Source organism: Symphalangus syndactylus, chromosome 22 (assembly GCF_028878055.3).
Source record: "Symphalangus syndactylus isolate Jambi chromosome 22, NHGRI_mSymSyn1-v2.1_pri, whole genome shotgun sequence".
NCBI lineage: Eukaryota > Metazoa > Chordata > Mammalia > Primates > Hylobatidae > Symphalangus > Symphalangus syndactylus.
Genome location: NC_072444.2, coordinates 6619756 through 6640611, shown reverse-complemented (window position 1 = coordinate 6640611; position 20856 = coordinate 6619756).

Sequence of the window (20856 nt, the reverse complement as noted above, 5' to 3'; positions counted from 1 at the left end):
TTTCCATACAAGGTCACATTCACAGCTACTGGAATTACCGCCTCATTATTTGCTGAAGGTACACAATTCAACCCATAACACTGTCAGTCTAGTAATTGTGCCCTTTTAGGTAATTTCTGTTTTCTACTCATAATTTAAAATGAAAGCATCTTGAAATTATAAAAGACAATAGTGCTAAGAGAAAATTTCCATCAACCTATGATTTTAAACTCTTCAAAGTGCTAAGAGAAAATATCCATCAATCTATTATTTTAAACCTTTCTAAATTATTAAGAGTAAGATATATAAAATAAGATAATTTTCAGGACAGCCATGGTTGTTCATGCGTGTAATCTCAGCACTTTGGGAGGCTCGGGAGAGCAGACTGCTTGAGCTCAAGAGTTCAAGACCAGCCTGGACAAGATAGTGAAACTTCATTTCTACTAAAAATACAAACAATTAGCCTGGTGTGGGCATGGTGGCAAATGCCTGTAGTCCCAGTTACCCAAGAGGCTGAGGTGGGAGACCTGCTTGAGCCCAGAAAGTCAAGGCTGCAGTGAACCATGATTGCACCACAGCACTGCAGCCTGGGTGACAGCCTGAGACCCTGCCACATACACACACACACATATTCAAATAAATGATTGAGTTTACATACCAAAGAGCACCAAAATATATGCTTCAATGAGAAGAAAAGAGTGAGATCTAAGTGGCACTGAGTTATACAGAAACTTGAAAACACGTTGGTGTATCTAAATAATCAATAACCAAAGTAACAGCAATAATAACATTAAGGATAATGACTATTTAGCTTGGAATTTAAAAAACAATACATAATTATATTTACAAATTGCAATAATATAAAAACTGGAAGAGATGATCATATCTAAAATTTTCTACAGCCTTTAAATTGTTCAGGTAGAAGGAGATGATTGTTTCAAGTTGTACTTTGCTAATGCAACCTTGTGCTTCATTAGTGCTAATGCACTTTGTTCAACATTTAATAACTAAAGAGCAATGAAAAGCGACACAGATTAAATGGAAAAGGAAATATACAAACAACACACCCCCCAAAAATATGCAATCAAGTCAATGAAAAGCAGAAAACAAACGAAAAAAGTAAAGAAGTAAAAATACAGTGAAATTTTATTAAAGATGCAGAAATATATCCATATGTGTCAAAATCATATTTAGTATAAATACATTAAGTTCACTATTAAAAGACAGAGAGTACAAGCTATAATGACAAAGGATTTTTACACGCTGAGGGACATAAAATGATATGCCAAAATTTAGATTGTATAGTGACATTAATATCTCATTAAATATGCTAGAGCAAAATCTGAAATATATTCAAAAATTAACTTTGGGAGCCCGAGGTGGGTGGATCAAGAGGTCAGCAGATCGAGACCATCCTGGCTAACATGGTGAAATACCATCTCTACTAAAAATACAAAAAATTAGCCAGGCATGGTGGCAGGCGCCTGTAGTCCCAGCTACTAGGGAGGCTGAGGCAGGAGAACAGGGTGAACCCGGGAGGTGGAGCTTGCAGTGAGCCGAGATCGTGCCCCTGCACTCCAGCCTGGGCGACAGAGCCAGATTCCATCTCAAAAAAAAAAAAAAAAAAAAAAAAAAAAAAAAAAAAAAAAAAAAAAAAGCTTTCCAGTTGAAATATCTTTATAACGTAATATTGAATTCTCATGGCTAAGGAAAAATAATTTTATAATTAATCAGGTCTAAATAAAATAAATTAAATACTGAAAGGGCAAAAAATTATCTTAAAGCTTTTACACTTCAATGCTCAGTTTTGCTGTGAACCTAAAACTGTTTTAAAATTTAATTATGTTAAATAGAAATAATTATTTGTGGGACATTTAATGTTTCTTGATTAACCCTTGGACTTGTAGAGATTTTAACTTAGAACAGGCATAAAAATTGTAACAATTGTTATTGTGAATAGAATAGAATATTGTTCTGAGAACAGTAAATATTTCTTGAGAATTTCGATGTGTCCGAGGCTGGAATATTTTCACATATTGTTTAACTCTTTTGTCTTATATACTATTTTGTCTTTAAAACAATCAGATGAGGAAAATGAGGCTCAGATAGCAACTAGCCTGACCCAAATCACACAGCTAGAAAGCAGAGGATGCAGGATTTAAACCCAGAACCTGTTTGACTATTCACTACACTCTACCACCTCCAAGGAACGTGGTGCGTATATGATACTTGAGGACATATCAACAGTCACGACTAAGATTTAGTAAAACAGTGGAGAAATGAAGACAATGTTGAAAGAGAAAGAGTTCTAAGCCAACCACAATTAAAGTCTGAGTATGAAGAAGTCATGCAAAATATTTAACAATTTTACAAATGAAGAAGATGAGGCTAAGAGAGAATTCATTGCTTGCCTTATCGGACATCACAGTCCTCACTAATTATTTTAGTTTGTGTTTTCTTTCACATGTCTTGAAACTTGCACCATCCTATAATAGTCACTAGAATTTAGTACTTAATTTTTCTCTCGTTTCTGTGCATCTGTGCATGGAGAGGGATACCCCTGCTGCATGCTGATAGAAACTGACATTGTTTGAAAACACCTACTTTCATTTCCTAAATATGTGACTTCAAATATAACATAATTAAATATATAAATACTTAGGATATTTTTCTCTCTCTTAAAATTTATCTTAGCTTTGCAGGCCATAAGCTCAGAAATATGTGTTCCTTGTAAAAGCCACCATCTTGACCTCTTATTCTCCAACCATTAGCACAGTAAGTGTGCATTTAAACAGTTAACTAGCTATGAAATTGTTGGTAGAGGAGTTCTACAAAAACTGCAATGTATTAAAATCCTGTTTGGTCACAACTTTCTGAGGGAGGGAAGAAAACTTCATATGAGTTATGGCGATGTAATTTATGTTGATTATAAGAAAAAATTTGTTTAGGCCAATAAAATTCAAATTAACAAAGCACATTCAGAAACGAGGTTTAAAACATAAATAGCATGAAATAGGGGAGATTAGAGCTAATATTTTCCAGGAGCTAAATAAACACACAAGCTCATATAGCATTTATTGTAAAGGTTAGAAGAGAAATCTAATTCAATATATTTAATGTACATGTAGAATGATTAGAATCTGTCTGGTTCTTGATAAATATAATCTAAAGAATTAGTTTAGACATCTTTCTCCCATCTTCAGTCAGAGTTTTATAAATTAGTGAAATTATCTATTATCATTTCATCTTAGATGTCATAAGACTTTGGAAACAGGGGGTATTAGGGACTAATTTACAACACATAAATAGCTTGAACAGGTGGTACTTAATACCATCACAGATACTGGTCACTGGGTAGAGTTCACAGTTATGGAAGTGAATGCCAATTAGAAAAATGTTCATATCCTCATCACTGAGTAAACTTAAACTAAGTGAAAAGACACCACTTGCCAGGTGCAGTGGCTCAGGCCTGTAATCCCAGCACTTTGGGAGGCCGAGGCAGGCAGATCACGAGGTCAGGAGATCGAGACCATCCTGGCTAACAGGGTGAAACCCCGTCTCTACTAAAAATGCAAAAAAAAAATTAGCCAGGCGTGGTTGCGGACAACTGTAGTCCCAGCTACTCGGGAGGCTGAGGCAGGAGAATGGTGTGAACCCGGGAGGCGGAGCTTGCAGTGAGCCGAGATTGCACCACTGCACTCCAGCCTGGGCGACAGAGCGAGACTCCGTCTCAGGAAAAAAAAAAAAAGAATGGATGAATACAAATGCCTTTAATTCCGTTCAGACTTAAGACTTCACAGTTCTCAGAGACACCAAAGAAATTCTTTCCAAAAGTTTTTTTTGCAGAGATATATTTAAAGGCATAATTATATTTTTAAGAGCTTCCCAGATTGTAACAAATATAAGTAACTTCAACTAGCAAATAAGAAATTCATAAATGTAGCTAGCTGCTCAGTATTGCTGATTTGATATCATTTGATATCTTCGAAGTGTACCAACATTTAATGAGGATATAACTGAGTGAATCCTGCAACAGAAATATTAACATATGTGCTAAAATGAGCTATAATGGATATATATATTTCCAATGTCATTTAGAGCAAATACTTATATTAATCAGGCTGAATTATATGACTCCTACATTGAATCTTTGAACAATTGAGTTACAGTGGCAAATAATAGACAAATAAAGAAATGACATAATTAGATCATAAACTGATTTAGTAGTCTTATATAATTTTTATGTAGAGCCTGAAGGAAGAGTGCTGATCATGAAATAGTATCCTAAAAGAATGCAGCTATTACTTAATAATACAAGGAAATCAGAAAATTTGTCAAGGATCATGCAGCATAGTGAGTAGTGATGATTTACATATATCTGAATAGATGATTTACATATATCAGAATAGATGATTTACATATATCAGAACTGATGATTTACATATATCAGAACTGATGATTTACATATATCAGAATAGATGATTTACATATATCAGAATTGATGACTTACATATATCAGAATATTCATCCCTTAACTTAACTACTCATAGATAACAACTTGAGCATTGTGAAATGTTGTTTTCTCTCTGAGGTATTCTTTCAGATCCTACATACCAGTGAAACTACTGACATCAGCTCCTCCGAAGGGCTCCAGGAGAAGCTGACTCACTAAAGGGTGAAGTTTCTATATCCTGGTGATTTAAGATTTAATCCCCCTAACCCAAACCAGTCAGTGACCCCATTTATCCAGCCCCTGGTCCTCTACAATCCCTTCACCCCAACCAAGTACTCTCTGGAAAGACAGATTTGAGGGTGCTCGCATCTCCTCACTCAGCTGTCCTGCAATCATTAAACTCCTTCTTTACTGCAAACTCTGTTTATCAATTTATCAGACTGTGACTGCACAGCAGTCAGAGAATACAAACACGTGAGTCCTGTATCATTTATAAATATTTAACTTTTATATATATTTAACTTCTATACACATAATTGACTATTTTGTATATTACTATTAGTAGGTAATAATAATATTTATATTTCCTCCATAGGTAGCTTCTGGGGCATTTCTGCCTGGTAAATTTTATTCTTTAATGACAAAGACTAAAGTAAGTAACTTTAAAATATTATTGAGAATTTTTTTTCTATTGATGGGACACTGAATTTGTAGGTAGAAATAAAAACCTAGCTTTTTACTAAACTTAATTTTAAACACAATTCAAAATATAAATATAAAATTAAGAATTTCCAAAATTAAACTTAGTTTTAGAAACTCACATAAGCAAGTGTAATACTGAAGAGCAAAGAAACTGTGGTCTACAAAAAAAATTATAAGTAATTCATGAAATCTAAGGGCTAATTTGTGAAGTAAATTAGGAGGATATTTTATGCTGTAGCACCATCCTAGAGACCAAGAGAATCGCTCTAGGAAAACCTGCTCAACTCTTTTTAACCAGAAATTCTTTCTTTCTCCAGAAATCCCTTTCAGGTAATGCCTAATAATATCTCACTGAACATGTATTAGAAATCGTAGTTTAATTTTTAATTAAATAATTCAGTGAAAATATATTAATTGTAAAGATAAATTTTAACACATATGGGAATACTAGACTTACGGTGGTCATCAACCCAAAATGCTACAAAATTACATGGAATGGTTAGTTTGGCAAAAATAAATATCAACACTACCACCAAAAACCTAGGTTTCAAAAAGAAATACAAGAAGCATTCCAAAATGTTAAAAATTTTTCATTTGTCTACTTTCTAAATGCTCTTTAAAATACTTATGTCATCATAATTTTGAAGTTTAAAAGTAAAGAAATAGTTCTCCTAGTTAATATACTGCCTTAAAGTTACTCTGGCTCACAAACAGAACAAATCAAAGCATGACTTGACAGCCGTCAAATTACAGGAAATTGAAGCTAAATGAAACTGGACACCTCACCTCATCTAAACTCCTTACTTTATAAGAAGGAAAAGCCTCACAAAATGTTGAGGTCATTTAGCTTAAAGTCATCAGGTGAGTTAGAGATAATCTGAGAACACCACTTTTTTTCTCTTTGTTACTATTCTCTCATGAAATTTTGCCTGAAAACAGGTCTACTAAAGATATAAGAATTTGTAATGAAGATGAATATATATCATTGTCTTTCTGCTTAGGGTTGTTCAATATTTTCCCATTGATAATATATAAAATCCTACCTACTTTGACCTCCTATCATTGCCTTTCTGCTTAGGGTTGTTCAATATTTTCCCATTGATAATATATAAAATCCTACCTACTTTGACCCCCTATCATTGCCTTTCTGCTTAGGGTTGTTCAATATTTTCCCATTGATAATATATAAAATCCTACCTACTTTGACCTCCTCTCCCACCATTTCCTTGCTATCTCCTAGAACTTCATTCTTGACTCCAAAGCTGCACCCTCCTGCATCAGTTTCTTTTGTTTGAAATCTTCAGCCCTTCATAAATTTCATCCACCAAACTCCTATTTATCCTTTAACTCCCTATTATTTTTTCTTACACTGCCACATTTTCCTTCATTAGCACATATCCAATTTAAAGTTATATAGTTTGAGTTTTTGCTTGACTTTCTGTTTCTCCATTAAAGCATAAGCTCCACAAAAGCAAGTATCATGTCTGATTTAACAGGGTATATTCTATTCTTATAAGAGTGCTGCCACGTAAGTGTCAATGAATGTTTGTGAAATAAATGAAGGACTAAAGGAGTGACTGAACAAATAAAAATAAGTTCTCTGTGTGTATTGTATGTGTGAATAAGATTTTGAGTTTGGCCAAGGCAGTTAATCACATATTAACAACTCATTAAAGTTTATTGCTATGAGGTACACAATTGGTTCAACACCAAATTCTAAGATGAAACAAGGTTTGTGTTCAGAAATATAGTGTCACTTTTTCTAATATCAGTTGCCCTCCAACTATCAGCATGACACATGCAAACCATTGATACGTGTTTTTCTGTTTTTTTTTTTGTATTGAAGATACAACATGAAGGAAAATTATTATATTTCTAATAGGAAGTCCTGTTCTAAATGACAACAAATCTGAGCGTGAACACATTTGTTTAAAAGAGAGAGATTAAAAAGATGAGATTCTGTGTGTACAGTATATAACTGAAGAGAGTTGTATCTAGCAATTTGACAAGAAAGGTGAAACAGAACATTAACCTGAGCACACAAGTTCAGCTAATGATCTGGGATGGGGAGTTGTGGGTAGAGAGGAGGACAAAGACGAAAGACAACCGTTTACCCCAAGTTACTCTCCAAAGATGAGAAAAAGCCCTCTTAGTAATGTCTTTCAAAATCTAACTACTTTCAAGAACACATCGATAAGATACAGAGAGATAACAATCAAGTTGGACAGTAACTTAAAAGTCAGATGTCTTTTTAAGCATAAGTAACTTAGAACTGTAAAGTAAAAAACACTAAATGTCATTGACTTTAAAGTGGATACTGAAGAAAAAGAAAACCCTTCTATTAAAAACTAGACTACATGCAGTAACTTATGTAGAAAACTTAGCATAAATATTTATACAAAATTGCCCTACCCTATTTTATTAAAGTATGACATTATAAATTAAGAGAAAATCATTTTAAAAATGAGTTATATTTTAGGCCTTTTTTCTCAAAATGAGTTTCATAAATTGATATGGTTATTAGCATAGGAATTTCAATAATAGGAACAAAGAAACCAAAAGAAAATGTGTGTGTGTGTATGTATACAATTACCTGGCATTCCAACTTCAACATGTTTAAAAATATTTCAGTAAAAAATGTTAGATTTATTTTAAGGTAGTTTGTAAGATATTTATTAGGTTTATTTGTAGGCCTTGCACACTAAGTTAAGCAACACTATCATAAAATAAATTATTTAATAATGAAACAGAAACTCAAAGCTTCATATTATAATTAAATAAACTCTAAAGTATCTAGTAACTTCAACTGTATCCCTAAAATAACATCAGGTCTACAGTGTGTATCAACTTGCCCAGAGAAAACGCAACAATGAAAGAAAGAAAGAGATATCTATTTTTTCATAAAAGATCAACACACTTTGTCCAATTTTTTTGTCCAACTGCTATCAAGTGGGCCAACGCTAATGGCAAATAAAAGAGCTGCCATTCAACATGCATTCTAGTAGTGAATATTAACTGACTACTCTGTGAAAGCAGTGTTCGTTGAACAAATAAAAGAATCTTTGCCTGCGTGACGCTTATATTTTGGTCACTTTACATTTTACTGGAGGAAACGCGAAGAATAGAATACCAGCAATATTAACAACATTATCCCACTAGAAGGTCTCCAGTGACTGATACTTTCAGACTCATGTCAATGACCCTATATGATCTTTATATTCCAAGGAGCATGGCAATGGATTTTAACATTTCCAAATTAAAAGGTAATGGTAAAGTAATGATAACCAACACAAAAATGACTCCCTGGAAACGACAGCAACTCATTTCAAATGGCTTTGGAATGCCATTAGGACAGTACCTTTTTCTTTGTAATGCAAAAGTCTCACAATCCAGAGAGCAGGTCTTGTGAATTTTGTGAATTTTGATGAGAGGTAAGGCATTACAGAAAGACCCAAAAGTCATGCTCCAGATTCCGGCAATATAGCTAGTAGGACAGACACAGAGTACATAGTTTTACTACTGATCACAGTGATTTAGAGATTGGAACCCATAGTTCTGTGAGATCAGGCATCACTTCAAGATAAATTTACATTTTTAATAAATGCAAACTTTGGCTCAGCTAAACAAGGTACCTTGGGCTATATTAACTGTAGATAGATAAATTTGGCGTAATTAACCCTTGCACAGTCTAAACATACCATGTGCCAAAAATGATGTAAAGCACTGAATATGTGAGATAAAGTATGATGAATTCCATAGACAAATACAGGCAATAGCTTCCATTTAATTGAGAAGAAACCGTATACCTAGCACAAGTCTTTTTCTGTGCATTAACTTTTCATAATACAACTATATGAAGTATATAGTATAAAATAGTATATGAAACTATTTTATATATAAATAAAGGTGTTTCCAAAGGTTAAGAAAGGGCACGGTGAGAGTGAGAAGCACAGTCTGGGTGGGCAGGACAATCTAGTTGTCTATCTGTGCTTTAAACTCCAATAAACATCATCTCCCACACCACGGCATCTAACTCAGAGTCACATTTCAATTGCCAGCAAATGGAAGCCTCATAAACCCAAAATGTGAACGGCAATGAAGTTCATAGAGCACGCTTTGAGTGCACAGAGTATCTTTGCAAACATTATCTTTTTTTATTACACTTTATGTTTTAGGGTACATGTGCACAACGTGGAGGTTTGTTACAGATGTATACATGTGCCATGTAGGTGTGCTGCACCCATTAACTCATCATTTAACATTAGGTATATCTCCTATTGCTATCCCTTCCCCTCCCCCCAAACATTATCTTTTAAGACTTTCACAATCACGCCATGAGATTATTCCCATATCAAAAAGTAGGAAATGAAAGCCTGGAAAGAAGTTATATTGACATTAAACTGCTCTCAAACCCAAGTGTACAAATGATTCTTCTTGCAAAGAAATTCATATTCTACACAAAGTTCTATTTCAAAATGAATTCTGGAATTCAATTAAACACTCATCTGGAAAACGAGAGCTTAAGTGGAAATTCCTCACTGGTATTCAAGCAAATAAATTAAATAATGATATTAAACCTACATCTAATCTCTTATTATTACATATTCAAAGTTTGCTATACAGCTACCACTAAGTTATACATTTCCAGTGACACAAACCATAAAATGAATTTGTTTCTATTGGTACTAGCAAAAAAAAAAAAACCTGCGTAGACAGCAAAAGGGTCAATCTACTAATTTATCTTCTAATAACTTTCCACCCAGGAGCATTCGTCCCTCTCATTAGACAGTTGTTCTATGCTTCTTTTTTTCACATTCTAATTGCCTCACCTGAACCAAAAAAAGAATGTGGATCTAGGATCAATACCTTTTGAAAAGTCATTTATTTCATTATATTATTTTTTCATATATCTGCATTATTGCATAGAATACCTGATTGGTCTTATGCTAAGTTTTTCATGTAACATTACCTCTGCAAGATGTTAATAAGTATCCTTCCAAAAATGTTTGAAAAATCTTGGGTAAAACATATTACGTAAGTTCCTGTTTTATAGTTTTCCAAGAGTTTTACTATCCTTGGCCAATGACAAAATTCAAAGCAGAGATACAGTACACAACTTTTGTAAAACTTACCTATTTTTCTTATAAGACTGTGGCTTTGTTTTGTTTTGTTTTGAACTTCTTTTCTGTGATGTGACATGAGACTGTGTGTTGAGTTAGGGGTGGGGACATACATTAACAGAGGTTTAGGAACTGCTTTGCTAAAGCAAGTTTGAGGAGAAAATGGGGAGACTAATACAAGATTTTCCTTTAAGCAGTGGGAGTTGAAGGGGTAGGTGGTTTTTGGAGAAAGAAGAGACCCATTCATGGCACAGGCTTCTTTATGTTTCTGCTCTGTGTGATACATAATGAGGATACAGACATTCACTTCCTCTATTTCCCACCCCTGGCCGGGGGTAACCCAAAGGTACCTGATAAAGACACAGCCTTATAGCTGTATCAAGTATCCCTGAGTGTGTTAGGACTGGAGAGGCCTGAGGAATAAAAAACATACATAGATTAAATGGAACAATTACAGAGAAGAAGAAAACTCAGACATGGTACATTAATTGTGTACCTTTCCTTACAACCCAGCACATCACAGGGTACATGACCTGCTTCCTTTTGACCTGCTTCCTTTATGTTCACTGCATGAACAGGGAAGGGGGTTGGGGTACACGTGGGAGATAATTGTGTTTACTATGTACCTGGTATTAATACATCTATAGAGACAATTGGAATGACTATACTGGAGAAACAGCAAGAGAAGAACTGAAAAGGCTAAAACAAATACTTGGTTCTCTAAAAAATACTCCAAAGGATTTCTCATGTCTGACAAATTACATTTTAGTCTAATAGTAATAAGTGACCAAAACTAAGGTGATTTGATAAATATCATAAGGTATTTTACTGTGAAATTGATATCTATACGTATTGCTTATAAAGCTCAGTAATCTGTTCTTGAATTGAGAAATTACTGAGACAACATCAAAAGCTGTCATTTTTGTTTCTATGTTGTCGTTGTTATTGTTTGTGAGGTGAGAGCTTCTAAACTTTATGACTGTTTGAAAGGGGCCTATATAGACCTTGCCTGAATATTAAGTCATGTGAAATGATAAAAAGCTTTCTGATTTATTGGGTTAGACAAAGAAAAAATTGAGAAATTGAGCATCATTAAAATTAAAGACTTTTGTTATTAAAACTGTGCTTAGAATGAAAACAAAAGCCACAGGTCGGGAGAAAATTTTTTCAAAACATATTCAAAACATTTTCAAAACATATCAGATAAATTACTGGTATTTAAAGTATACAGAGAACTCGAAAATAAGAAAGAAAACAACTCATTTAAAAAATAGTCCAAAGGTCTAAATACAGCTGTCAAATGGGGATTTTGAAGTTACTAGTCATGTATCATTAGGGAACTGCAAGTCACAGCAACCGTGAGATATTATTACATGACTATTAAAATGACCAATATCCAAAAGTCTGATGATACCAAAAGCTGGCAAATGTGAGGAGAAACAGGAACTTTTATTCATTGCTTGTGAGAATGCAGAATAGTACAGCTACTTTGGCAGTCAGTTTGGCAGTTTCTTATAAAACTAAACATACTCCTACCACACAACCCAGCAATTACATTCCCGGTATTTACTTAAAGGATTTGAAAACTTACATGCACACAAAAGCCTTCTTCCCATGAATGTTACAGGAGCCTTATTCATGATCACTAAAATCGAAATGTCCTTCAGGAAGTGAATGGAAAAATAAACTGTGGTATATCCAGGCAATGGAATAGTATTCTGTCAAGCTACAGAAGACACACAGGAACCTTTAAATGCATATTGCCAAGTGAAAGAAGCCAGTCTGAAAAGTCTACATACCGTATGATTCAACTACATGACCTTCTGGAGAAAGCAAAACTATGGAGACAGTAAAGAGATCAGTGGCTATTAGGGATTTGGAGGAGATTTGTGCAGTCTAAACATGTCATGTGCCAACAATGACGTAAAGATATGTGAGATAAAGTATGACGAATTCTATTGACAAACACACGCAATGGCTTCCATTTAACTGAGAAGAAACCATATACCTAGCACAAGTCTTTTTCTGTGCATTAACTTTTTGTAATACAACTATATGAAGTTATAGCCTATTTTATATATGAATAAAAGCATTTCCAAAGGTTAAGAAAGGGCACAGTGAGAGTGAGAAGCACAGTCTGGGTAGGCAGGTCAATCTAGTTTTCTATCTGTGCTTTAAACTGCTATAACCATCAACTCAATCTACTAATTTATCTTCTACATAAATTAGTAGAGGAAACGATGAACGGATGGAGCAAGGAAGAATTTTAGGAGAGTGAATCCATTATTCTGTATGACACTGTAATGAGGATTATTTGTCATTACACATTTGACAAAACCTATAGAATTCATAAGACAAGGAGTAAACTCTAATACAAACTACATACTTTAGTCAATAGTAATGTACCAATATTGACTCATCAACTATAACAAATGTACCACACTATTGCAAGATGTTAAAAATCGGGGAAATTGGGGTAGAGGCTGAGGATGACGTGTGAATGCTTATTCACTTCTTTCTACAAACCTAAAATTGCTTTTAAAGAGTCAATAAAAATTAAAACAAGGCAGGGTTTTCATGCAATGGAAAAAAACACACAACTTTAGTAAGTGACTCATAATTATGCTTATGCCACTTTGCTAGATTACACTTCATTAATAAATATAGTTTCATTCTTTATGTTATAAAGCAGAATAAAGTCAGATATCTAGAGAAATTGATTTTAATGATTAGAGTAAAAGCATTTTCACCTCCAACGTCAGAATGAGTTCTTCAGAATCAGTCCATTTTATAGTTAAATCAATCATTGATTTTAAAAAAATATTGAGAAAAACTTTAACTTCACTTTTTCCATCAAACTCAATGTCATGACAGCATTGTCATTTCAATCTAGGATTAAAACCTATTTCTGGACCCAGTGGACTTACTGTGATAGATTCTGAAAATGTCAGACGTTAAAGTCCAGTCTTTGATCTGCTGTCCTCTGCAGTTATCAAAAGGTCAGTTTATCCTGCTTCTTTTCTCTCTTTTTCATATATCTTGCACTTCAGCTTAATATTAGTATTAAGCTAAATTTCTTATTTTATTTTGATTGATAAAGGAAAACAGATTGTTTCAATACAGTTACTGAGAATAAGCAGCAAAACGTACTTATAAAGTACACAAGAGAGCTATAAGATAAAAATTTGTTCAAAAAAAGATTTGGAAATTTTTATTGCATGAATGTTCAAATGGAAAGGAAAACTTTCTGGATTCTTTTTCCACCACACAGGAGTAGCAGCACTAAAGTAGTGAATAATGTCCGTTCAATTGGTAGTTTTCATGTATTTCTGATATCAGAAATGGACTGTTAGTAACTAGTTTTAAAAGCAGAGCATTTTTGTGCATGGCATTCCCCTGAATTCCAAAGCCCAAACTTAACTTAGGCTAATTTCTCTCTGCTGGGAGCCCCATTAATTTCTCATAGATAACATTTCATATATATGCGGCATTCTGATGATGTAAAGGAATTCACACCTTATGGGCCTACAAGCCAAATTTAATCAATGGCTTGCTTCATATGGCTGAGAGCTAAAAATTGTTTTGGCATTTTGGAAGTGTTTAAAGAAGGAGAAGGAAGGGGAGAAGAAGAATGAGTAGATGAAGGAGAGACAGAGACTACATATGGCCAGCAAAGCCTATAATATTTACTGTCTAGTTCTTTACACAAAGAACTTTTCCAATCTTGAACAAAACACACACATTTTCGTTATGCCAAAAAAGGACTACAATAAGTCTTCACTTAACATCATTGACAGGTGCTTGAAAACTGGTCATAGGTATATATATTTATGGTCACGTGATGTTTTGATACACGCATACGGAGGGATAAATTGGGGATGGTTAATTGGTACAAAAATACAGTCAGCGAAACCCATTTTACCATAGGTTGACATCAAAAGAGTTCAGCTTCTATGGCTTTTGGTAACTAAAACGTCAACAAACTTGTAAATAAAGATCAAAACACTTCTAATATTAAATGCTGAAATAAATTTCAGCTATTCATACGTTTAAGATTAATAAAAGCTAGTAAAATCATTATTTACCTACTTATTTCAGTTTAGGGTTGCAGTTGACCGCAGCCTATCCTGTCAGCTCAGGACGCAATGTGGGAACCAGCCCTGGACAGGGTGCCGTCGCATTGCAGGTGCACTCACACATACCCACAGTTACTCAGACTGGGACCACATAGACACGTCAATCAACCTCACATGCACAGCCTTGGGAAGTGAGAGGAAACTGGAGCATCCAGAGAATATCAATGCAGACATGGGGAGAATACATAAGCTCTACACAGACAGTGAACCCCAATTAGAATCAATTTGTTTTTTCTCATCAACATCATAATGAAATGACATTGAATGAAACGTCGTTATTCAAAGACCTGTTGTACTCAGTTCTAAACATTTCAGAATTAAGAGCTCTACACACATCCTCTTCTATATAATGGAGTGGGTCTCTTAAAATTTCCTGGCAACATACTCTTAGCCTGCCTAGGAAACACTTTAGAATACAACTGCATTATAATAAATTTTCATATTCTATTCATATCTTCATATTTCTCCCTCTACTTACTAAGGTATAGTCTTGTATATGTAATCCTTCAGTTCCTGAACAAGGTGAACATATGATCTCATGATGTGTGTTTTAATTTCTTAACTTTGTTGAGATTTGGGAATGTGAGGATGATGGAAAGGAAAGAAAGGAATTCAGCAGCTATAAAAGAAATCTGACCTTTAATTTTTTTATTGAATTTGTTTCTTGTTTTATTTTTCCTTCCTTTGCACAAATGAGAACTTCTAGTTTTACAAAGGGTACCATCAACTTTAGGACAAAAATTTGTATTTGTGGCATAACACAAGTTGGAGACACAATGATTTAGAGATTGCATATCAATTTTATCAAATAAATGTGATAAAGTAGGTGATATGCACACACACACACATTTGTAGTGACAAAACCATTGACACAGATACCCAGATGGCACTTAATGTACTTTCAGCCTTAAATTCTTTCTCAAGGACAAGCCATTTGTTTGCAAATGATTTAGCATTCAAAAATGATTAAACACGGGAAAAAATGCATTGCACATAAAGTTCAGATTACAAGTGAATTAAAGTCACACTAATATAACTATAATTTATAATGAATTCAAATGGCTTTCAGAAGGGTCATCTGTGGAAGGTGAAGAGCAATCTGAATTTATTTTTCTGGTAACTGGTCACAGCAATGTTTTCTAGACTAGTGAGTGAGTGCTCATACAGCACCATGTGTGTTCAACAACACATAAAGTTGGATGACAAAATCTACTTTAGTGAGAAGGTAGCTATTTCCAGGGGCACCAATAGTAATGTCAGTTTTGAGTCTTGGGTTTGCTTTTGTTTGTTTACAAGGCGATGAAATGTTTAAGGAAAAAATAAATTCTACCAATCCATGTTGAGTGAACATTTCAATCCTTGTAAAGACCAAAGTCAGCTGCCACCATGCCATGCAAACCTTATAGTACATGACATGTTAAATCGGTAACCTCGAAAGGGACTTCTGAGAAGCTATGAGTAAAAGGCACATACAAAATGCCTCTGAGATGAATTCACAAATGAAATGGAAAAGGATAACTGTGTACATCCAAGAAGAATAGTAATTAACAGAAAACAAGAACACTTCTAAATTGAAAGAATCCCTAAAGTAAAAGAAGACCAAAGAAAAAGAAATAAAGATGAGAAGTGAAATGAGGCGGAAATGGTGAGCGACAAGGAGATACACTGAGAAAAAAAGTAGCTAAAGTTAGTGTGTTATTATTTCAGCAAAATTAAGTATATCAATACTGAGAAATATGACTTGAAATAGATTCAGTACCTCAAGCAGAAACATAAACAAATAACATCTGGGTTTTTCTTTTGATAACCAGTATTTTAAATACAAAAATCTAAAAATTTTGTCTTTGTGTAAGAGTTACACATTTATCATACCAATCAATAACAAAAAGGCGCTATAAATACTGTATGGAAATAAATGTCCTAACAGATGTTAACCAGACATCAGTCTTCACCGGTAAGGATTAGATTTGAAGGTGTTTGCAGATAATTAAAACTTGTTTTTATAACATAACTTAGCAGCTAAGTAGTATAATGAAAATGGGATATTCAAATTATAAGATATAAAATATTAAAGATAGAAGAACATGTTTATTTTTTCAATATAAATATTGTTACAGCTCAGAGAAACAGTATGAAATCTCAGGGCTCATGAAAGGCCACATTCTAGAGATAGTGATTGACAGGTATGGTAATTCCCCTACAGCGTGGTGCCTGTTGTCATGGAGTAGCATGTCTCCTACAGGGTACTACCAGCAGGTTCATGTAGGAAGAGCCAATAGTCCATGTGAGAAACCCCGGAAGGCTAAAGATAGAAGGAAATATTTGTGCCACGTTGAAGAGCAAGTTCACCAGGTGAATTGGCATGTGGCTAGGGTACAACTTCCCATACATATATAAATAATGAAACACACAAAAAATTATCAGAAAAGTATTTTATTATTATTAGAGTCACGATTAGCACTCTCCTCATCAGGAGAGTTTTAGGTTTTTTTCTAGCCCTACTCTATACTTTTTAAACACAGTCTCCAAGTTTCAAAATAAAAGTTTCTTATTTTTAATTCAAATCTCAATTAAAATAAAACAAAAACCGAAAATGTAGAAGTTCCTTATTTTGACCATCTATATATCATACACAACAAAAAGACTGATAAAATTCCACTAAACACAACAGCTAGATCCGTATTCCCGTTACTGCTTAAGCCCATTCCAATAAGGATTTTATACCAAATCTGCCCTTGCCAAGGCTACCTGGGGCCTTCATTTTATTATTTGCAATGGACAATTTTAACTTCACATCCATGTTGGCTTCCTTACATCCTAGATGCACATACAGCCAGATTTTTTCCATCAGATGTGATTTGATCCTCCAAATTCGGAATGCCTTGATGACCTCCTCTTTATCTAAAGATCACTTTAAAAAGCCTGAAGTATTTGGCTCTTCCCTAAATCTTTGGCCAGATGTAATGTCATCCTCCCATTGGCTTTCTTTGTCCAAACTACATTAGCCTTATCTCAGATCTTCAAACAAGTTATATTTCCTGCCTAAGATCTTTCTATGAGTGAGTGAAAGGTGTGACGAAGATAGTTCCTCTTTGCCCCCAAAGGTTTCATTGATCACGCTGATAATGAATTTACTGTTATTTTAATCTCTTACTGTTATACTCAGGCTTAAATTCTCTACCCTACACACTTCAGTTGACATAATTTTAATTTCCACTGTGATGCTTCTCTCTCTTCTGTCAACACTCTCTCCTCACAGGGTTTCATCCAGATCAGGAGTCAGTAACATTTTTGACAAAGAGCCAGATAGTAAATATTGCAGGCTTTGTGTTGCCAAGAGGCAAATTTATGGAACTTTCCCTGCTGAAAAATTTCCCTGTATTTTACATTTTAGACTTATAAATGCCACACGTACTTATAACTCATGAGCCATACAAAAATAGGTGGCAGACCAGATCTGGCTCATGGGCTATAATAGTTTTCCAACCCCTCACCTAGATTCATGACTTTAGGCATGCTCTATAGGCTACGATGATCTAACTCACATCTCTAGCCAAGTCAACTTGTCAGTGCCTACTTGATGTCTCCACTTGGATTCTAACTAGCGTCTTAATTTAAGATTAAAAAATGTAAAATCAATCACACATACGCACCTACCCACACCTCTGTCACTTGCAAACTGCCTCATGTCATCAAGACTTTGCCATATCACTAAAAGTGACCATAATCCCCCATGTCCCTTAATCCAAATACCTTGATATAATTCTTGCTCAGTAAATTCAATCATCTTCAAATCAACTTCCAATCTCAACTGATTTTCTCCAACTTTATTGCTACACTCATAATCCCAACTACCATCATCCTTCAACTGGACAGGTGCAATAGTCAGCTAAATGAACCCCCTTCCTTCACTAGTGTACCCTTCCACAATAGTACACCCTCCTAAGAGCTAACCTCATCGTATCACACATCCATCATACACTTTTCAATGTAGTTAATTTATATTCACATTTTGATATAAGATCTAGATTTGGTCCCTGAGAACACTCATGTAATCTCTCTCCATGCTCTTCCTTCATGGACATTCCAGCCAAACCGGCCTTCTTTTCTTTGTAAGAAACTATCAAGCTCTCTTTTTAAATTACAGAATCTTTATATCTGCCCTTCTTTCTGCTCAGAGCACCCCAGATCTTCAAAGTACCTTCCTCTTTGTCTTCACTCAACTCTCAAATGAAATATTACCTCCTCAGAGAGAAAAATGCTCTGAAATACCTACAGCCAGATCAGTGCCTTCCTCCTTGACAGTTTTACTCAGCCATGTTATCACATGTAATCTTCTTCGTAGTAGTGTACTTTATAGCCCTTCACACCATTGCTTTTTTTAGGTATTTGTATGTCTTCCTCCTCTTTCCCTCCTCACTACAGTATAGCCAATTGTGTCTTTGCCTTCTTCACTGCTATATCCCCTAGTGCCTGGTAGGCTTTCTATAAACAGCCATTTATTGACTTATTGACTACATGTATATGCTAATCCTTTTTACTAATTGTTGTTACACTATAAATTTCTCTTCTCCCTCTCTTCGCTTCCCTCTTCTCATGTCCCTTGATGCTTCCTACTCAATATTAACATGGACATCATTTTGTGTCTTCAGCATTTCTCTTTTCATTATATTATGATAGGTTAATTTTCCTAAGAAAACACTATTTTGACAAAAGCAAAGCATTAAAGTAAAGCAGCATAGGATCAATTTTTTCCTATTGAAAAGGAAACACCATCTTTCCGAGAAGACAATTCCACCAGGAAACAAAAAAAACACACACATTTCCGGTAAGTCCTAGTTCCCAAGACTTGAAGCCAGTATGTTTTTCCACTTTCAAGTATCCTTGACTGTAGAGATAAAAGGTATCCACTTAGAGATATTAACTCATTACCACTGCCTAAATTTGGTTTCCAGAAACACAACTTAATATGACATCAATGGATGTGATAATCATTTGAAAGTAGCTTTATCAAAATCATCCAACAGAACAAGTTACTTTCCTAATTAGCATCCTCGGTTAAATACCTAAATCTGATGAATAATAAGTTATGCATTATGCTAAATTGCATTGGCTCACTATCTTAGAATGCTTTCAAACTAATTAAAAATGAGATATTCAGTGATGAGAAACATAAAAAGATAAAAACCTATTTCAATCAGTTTAAATTAGAATTTAACATTTCTTCAATACGCTCTTTTGTAGTCAATTGCAAGAGTAATAAAGCAAAATTATTGAGTCTATAATAGTGACCGTTCAAAATTCATAGTGAATTATTAAAAAGAAAACTAAGGTCCCTGCCAACTTTCCACCTCACTTCAAAGCATAGCCAAGGTCATTACAACAGCAAGTAAAAGACTCCACACAATTCCCACTTCTTCGCCTCTATACTGTTACTTCTGGAATCTTCTACTGCTCCAAATTGTGTGTTTGCTCCAAACTCAGCAGTTCTCACCACCTTGTTCTTCCAATTGCCATCTTCTCTGTGCGGCCTTTCTTGACTACCCAGTTAAAAATTATCCTATCAAAATTATCTGATCCCCATCCAGGATTACTTTTCACCATCTAACTTACGATACTTTGCATATTTATGTGGCTCATTGTCTGTTATCTGTCTCCCTAAGTTAGAATGCGAGCTTCATGATGGCAGAGTTTTGGTCAATTTCCTTCACTCAATAATTCCTGACCCAAAGTAAACACTTCATAAGTATTTTTTGAATATACTAATATATAGTCCGAATTATCAAGGAACTTATAAATAAATAAAGACACAACCCAGCATATAGTGCAGCTTGAGAAATGTTGATAGTGTGGTACAGGAGGAGGTATGTAAACTATGAGAAGCAACAGTTAAATAAGAAGCAATCCAGAAAGACACACAGTGTGGGTGACATCTGAGTTAAAGGACAGAAGGTAAGAAGATAACCAGATGGAGAAAAGAGAGGAAGATCTTACAAACAAGCATCAGAAGTTACCATAAGAAAAGCAAGTACAAAATCATCAGAAGAAAAACAATTGCATCCCAGTTATTACCACAAACATAATTAACTATGAAAACCCAGAACAGTTCATGCTTTGATAATGCTAAAGTTGATACGTAGATTAAGATGTGACATAACAATCTGCAAATCTTAGTTTTCAGAAAACCTTTTTAGGCAAGATATGATGATTTAAGGAAGAAAAGTTGCTGATGGATGAGGCATGTTGTCCCTTAAAGACAAACACTATGAAGACTGCGTACAGCCTTTATAATGGAAAGGTGCCACGTTTTTTCTTTTTTAAGTCCTTGGAATCTCAGTGGGCAACTTTGAAATTCATGTGTAATTCATGAGTTTTTTAAAAGAAATGTAATAAGTAACACAAGTGATTCTAGAGCTTGTCTTTAGGCTGAGGTAGGTATTGGCATTATAAATTGAAGTGCTAGAAA